Source organism: Triticum urartu, chromosome 3A, assembly GCF_056163025.1.
Source record: "Triticum urartu cultivar PI428250 chromosome 3A, HENAU_Tu73, whole genome shotgun sequence".
In the NCBI taxonomy this organism is placed as follows: domain Eukaryota; kingdom Viridiplantae; phylum Streptophyta; class Magnoliopsida; order Poales; family Poaceae; genus Triticum; species Triticum urartu.
The window spans coordinates 640628383-640634275 of NC_141875.1; the positions used below are offsets into that span (position 1 = coordinate 640628383).

At 41.2% G+C, this 5893-nt stretch overlaps 1 long non-coding RNA gene across 1 annotated transcript; it reads right to left on the reverse strand.

Moving 5' to 3' along the window:
* Nucleotides 1-268: 268 nt before the first annotated feature.
* On the reverse strand, nt 269-3117 carry LOC125545697 (uncharacterized). Its single transcript, XR_007300157.2, has 2 exons — nt 1490-3117; nt 269-624 (listed from the first exon to the last, which is right to left on the reverse strand). It is a non-coding gene; the product is annotated as an uncharacterized LOC125545697 (long non-coding RNA).
* Between the last annotated feature and the right edge of the window lie 2776 nt (nt 3118-5893).

A 5893-nucleotide genomic window follows, 5' to 3' on the forward strand; every position in this document is an offset into this window, starting at 1 on the left:
TCCGGCCTAGACGCACAGTTCAGGACCCCCTATCCGAGATCCGACGGTTTTGACACCGACAGAAACCATTTCTTTACCTAGGGCCCTATGCACTAGGGAAAGAATTCATCTCAGCGTTGTCCAGCATGGAAAGGTGATTTACCTACAACAAAGTTTGGCCCTAGGGAAAGATGGTGGGACATATCATATCCATATCTATCGTATACAAATATTCAATTCGAATTTAAATTCATATATGCCATAATTCCAATAATTAAATTCTGGGCCATAATTCAAAATTATAAATTGATGCTAAAATTCAATGTACACATCAGATTCTTGTTCAATTACAGACTCATGGTCAATTTCAAGCCAGAATTCAAGAAGTAAACATAGCTAATGTTTCGTACAGCTAGCAGAACACCTAAGTCAGCATGTACATGTGTTGTTGGTCAGGACAATTATCTGCTACTCTAGTAAGGCAAAGTATTTACACCTCTGATTAAGAGGGGTGTCAAGACCTTGAGTTGGTCAGGCCAAGTATCTACAATATCTACAACTCTGATTAAGACCTTGAGCGAGAGCCTCAATTACTTGTTTGTGCCCATCAACCAGCAAACCATGACCACCCGTAAGAATATGTTCCTGCAAAGAAAGAAGATAATTCAATGATAAGTGAAGAGTTCATTGATATACTTCGTTGCACTAACTCTGTCTCAAGCAAATAATATGATCAAGTTCATTGATATAGTTCGTTGTGCTAATCCATAGACAAAGGTACAAAGATTGCTATTTTGGTGTTGGGCTCGACCAACTTTTCTTCTTCTCCACAACACATGGAATTAGCTAAACTTATAATGCCTTCCCCCAAGAGGATTTAATGGGAAAAACATATGATGGTATGTGTTCTCTCCACTGATTACGAGCCGATCGACTAGTCGACAGACTAGTCTACGAGTCACAACTCGAGTGCCGACTATGAAATACAAGAAGAGTTCTTTTACCTTATCATCTGATTTGTTAAACCTTGTAGAGAGAACAAAGAAAATTAATTAGACAAAATAGATAGAAGTGGTGGTTGGCAGATGCATAGGAAAACGTACTATCCCTTATATTGAAACTGATTTGCATAGTAAAATATTAAATGTATTGCCTGCAGGAAAAATTCTAATTTAAGTAAAATATTGTATGAACAGAGAAGCTATGCCATTCTGAATAGAAAAATAGGATAAGTGTATAGCTTAGTGTCCCAAATAGGATAGCTGTAACCTGCAGTTTATGATAGTTTTGCTATCTTCCTGAACGAATTCTGTTAGACAAAAATAATACACTTGGCTTGCTAGTAACATAGAACTAAATAATGTCCCTGCCATTGCGATTGATAGATAATTCTAGCAATTGCCAATAAATTGAGGCTTTTTACCAACTTGATGGTAAGAAATCCCAGGACCTAGCCCATACGTGTTTCCGTGGGTCTTAGTGTAACCGGTTTGTCGAGAAATATACATACCCATATTTTTCCACCACGACGTGCATATCGTGTTATTGCTCTTCGTACTGCTTCTATCTGTCTTGCCGTGATCCAAGCGGGTTCAAGTGCTTCAAGAGCATAGCAACAGAATGATGTTAAATTGACTGCTTGCAAGACTATGTTGTATTTATAAAGCAAAGTACGATTCTCTGTAAGAATTGCAAGATAATGTGGTATTTATAGAGCAAACAACAGTTCTATAAAAAAGAAATATGTAAGTTCCATGACACTTCTCAGTTCTTCAGGGCAGATGTGACGACAAGATTGTTATCTCTGTGAACCAATCAGCTATATAAGAAGGGGGTGGGCAAATATTGCATTATCATTTGTTTTGCGATTTATCTATAATAAGATAGTATTTGTTGTGTACAAAATGAAGTAAATCAGCTGGAACCAGTTAGTAGCTAACGGAGCACATTAAATGTATAGGGAACACATGTCAGATAGCTAGTCAGTTTCCTAACTACATGTGCATACCGAGCTAGCTACTTTAGTTTAGCTATTTAAAATCATGTTAAGTCTACAACCGGGACGATCACATCTGTAAACAGTAATACAACTATATTGCACGAGCATTGGTTTGTCCGATAGAACTTTCATAATCCCATGACCTGTATTTTGTACGAAATCAAATGTGCTGCACATGATCACAAATTTAGCAGAGATGTTTTCGATAACAAATTGTTCCCCAAAACATAACCTTGGATACTAATTACCATCTTAGACATTTCTTTTCACCAGAAAATGGATATCAATAGCTGGAGCAAAGCCTGATGTCTTGCAAAGATTGTCTTGTACCTATCAATTATCGACCTCGTACTAAATCAGATGTTCAGAAACAAAAAAAGTGTTAGCCTCAAATCATATTGTTACTCATCAACTAGCATCTCATTAAACTATAGCCTATAGCACACAGATTTCAACATCGGTTCATCCTAAATAGTCTTATAAACTATTCAACAAATCTATAGGGAGAGGGATACCTTCACACGCTACCATGCTCGCAGTTGTGTGCCGTTTGGCTGCCAATCGAAGAGGAAGCAGGGGAACTTCTGGGTAGCTGGCCGTCGGAGTAGAAGAACAGGGACACGCACCTGGGCACCCGTCGAAGTGCAAGGACATGAAGTAGAGGGACGCCCGCCTGGGAACCGGTCAGAGAGCAAGATCTAGATCGGCTTCAGATGAGAAGACGAGTTTGGTCTTGGACAGGGTAAGACGACGGAAGGTCCAGTGTCCATCAAATCGACAGGGGGCAACGCGGTCACCACGATGCGAGGTCACAGGACCGTCGCAACCCAGCGATCTGGACCGGCGGCGCGGTGCTGGGACTATGGACGGCACGGCGTGGTCACCACGGTCGGCGCCGCGATGGTGGTTAGGCTAGGGATCGACAGGGGGGAGAGGAGGCGGGGCGTGTTGGACCGCAGATCTGGGAAGGGAGGAGGGAGAGGGTTGGGCGGCGGCGCGGCGCTCATCTTCGGGAGAGAGGGAGAAGAATATCAAATGCGGACAGCCACCTCTTTCTGCCCTTCTCACTGCATAGTGGGCCTGCACCAAAATATGGCATAGGCCGCCAAAAAATAAAGCGCGCTGATGAAAAAAAATGCGCGGGAGGCCATCCTTGCGGCAACAGTGGGGCCGTATAGGTGCTTTTATTTTGTCGAGTGTTGTCCACATGGCTGTCTTTACCTAGGGGGAGAAAACAACTGTAGGTAAACTTTATTTCCCTTTTATTTTCACATGGAAACTCATCTTCCCCTAGAGTATACTGTTAATATATTTTCTTTCCCTTGAGGAGGCAAATGAGCTCTAGGTAAAGACCTTGGCCCTAGGTAAAATCGTAGTTTCTAGTAGTGCTATTACTATGATGATAAAACAGCTAGTGTTGGTGGTAATGACTATGATGATTATTATTAGCTAGTGTTAGTGGTGATTAAATAAATACTGTTGGTGGTAATGACTATGATGATGATTAAATAGCTTGTGCTGGCGGATTAGATTCAAGTGGAGGCAACATGTGATGCACATCGAAAGTACTACTAGTCCAAACTGATCAAGTTTGGATTAGTAGTATACTTTTGACATGCACCACATATTGCCTCCACTTGAACCTAATCCACCTTCATTTGACACACTGTTATGGACATAATGATGTAAACCTCATAACTGGTATTGTACCAATATTTGTACGATGGCGCATAAATACACTAAAAATAAAAAATAAAAAAAGAATACTAGTAGCGACGGAGAGAAAACACGTTGCCAGTAGTTACGATAGCAGTAGCATGGGAGTGAACAAACGCTGCAGCTATTTGTCCTAGCAGTAGCGCGTGCGGGCACGCGTTACTGCTAAGCAATAGTTGTAGCACCGTATTAGTAGCGCGCCTACCCGCACTACTAGTGAGCACAAAACCAGCGCTACTGCTAGGGTTTTCCCTAGTAGTGCATATACCTTCCTCAAAACAGCTACCATACCTACCTATTATGGCATTTCCATAGCCATTCTGAGATATATTACCATGCAACTTTCCACCGTTCCGTTATTATGACACGCTTCACCATTGTCATATTGTTTGCATGATCATGTAGTTGACATCGTATTTGTGGCAAAGCCACCGTTCATAATTCTTCATATATGTCACTCATGCATCATTGCACATCCCGGTACACCACCGGAGGCATTCACATAGAGTTATATTTTGTTCTAAGTATTGAGTTGTAAGTAAATAAAGTGTGATGATCATCATCATTAGAGCATTGTCCCAAGTGAGAAAAGGATGATGGAGACTATGATTCCCCCACAAGTCGGGATGAGACTCCAGACGAAAAATTAAAAAAGGAAGAAAAGATGCCAAAAAAAGAAGGCCCAGATAAAAAATGAGAGAAAAAGAGAGAAGGGACAATGCTACTATCCCTTTTCCACACTTGTGATTCAAAGTAGCACCATGTTCTTCATGATAGAGAGTCTTCTATGATATCACTTTCATATACTAGTGGGAATTTTTCATTAGAGAACTTGGCTTGTATATTCCAATGATGGGCTTCCTCAAAATGCCCTAGGTCTTCGTGAGCAAGCAAGTTGGATGCACACCCACTTAGATTCTTTTTTTGAGCTTTCATAAACTTATTGCTCTAGTGCATCCGTTGAATGGCAATCCCTACTCACTCACATTGATATCTATTGATGGGCATCTCCATAGCCCGTTGATACGCCTAGTTGATGTGAGACTATCTTCTCCTTTTTGTCTTCTCCACAACCACTATTCTATTCCACCATAGTGTTATATCCATGGCTCACGCTCATATATTGCGTGAAGATTGAAAAAGTTTAAGAACATCAAAAGTATGAAACAATTGCTTGGCTTGTCATCGGGGTTGTGCATGATTTAAATATTTTGTGTGGTGAAGATAGAGCATAGCCACACTATATGATTTTGTAGGGATAACTTTCTTTGGCCATGTTATTTTGAGAAGACATAATTGCTTAGTTAGTATGCTTGAAGTATTATTATTTTTATGCCAATATTAAACTTTTATCTTGAATCTTTCGGATCTGAACATTCATTCCACAATAAAGAAAAATTACATTGAGAAATATGTTAGAAAGCATTCCACATCAAAAATTCTTCTTTTATCATTTACCTACTCGAGGATGAGCATGAATTAAGCTTGGGGATGCTTGATACGTCTCTAACGTATCTATAATTTTTGATTGCTCCATACTATTATATTATCTATTTTGGATGTTAATGGGCTTTATTGTACACTTTTATATCATTTTTGGGACTAACCTACTAATCGGAGGCCCAACCCAAATTGCTGTTTTTCGCCTATTTTAGGGTTTCGAAGAAAAGGAATATCAAACGGAGTCCAAACGGAATTAAACCTTTGGGAACGTTATTCTCTCAACAAACGTGATCCACGAGACTTGGAGTGGGCGTCAAGAAACAAGGGAGGAAGGCACGAGGCAGGGGGCGCGCCTACCCCCTGGGCGCGCCCTCCACCCTCGTGGGCCCTCCGTTGCTCCACCGACGTACTTCTTCCTCCTATATATATCCACGTACCCCCCAAACATCCAGGAGCACCACGAAAACCTAATTCCACTGCCGCAACCTTTTGTACCCGAGAGATCCCATCTTGGGGCCATTTCCGGAGCTCCGCCGGAGGGGGCATTGATCACGGAGGGCCTCTACATCAACTCCATGGCCTCTCCGGTGATATGTGAGTAGTTTACTTCAGACCTACGTGTCCATTGTTATTAGCTAGATGGCTTCTTCTCTCTCTTCGGATCTCAATACAAAGTTCTCCTCGATCTTCTTAGAGATCTATTTGATGTAATCTTCTTTTGTGGTGTGTTTGTCGAGATCTGATGAATTGTGGGTC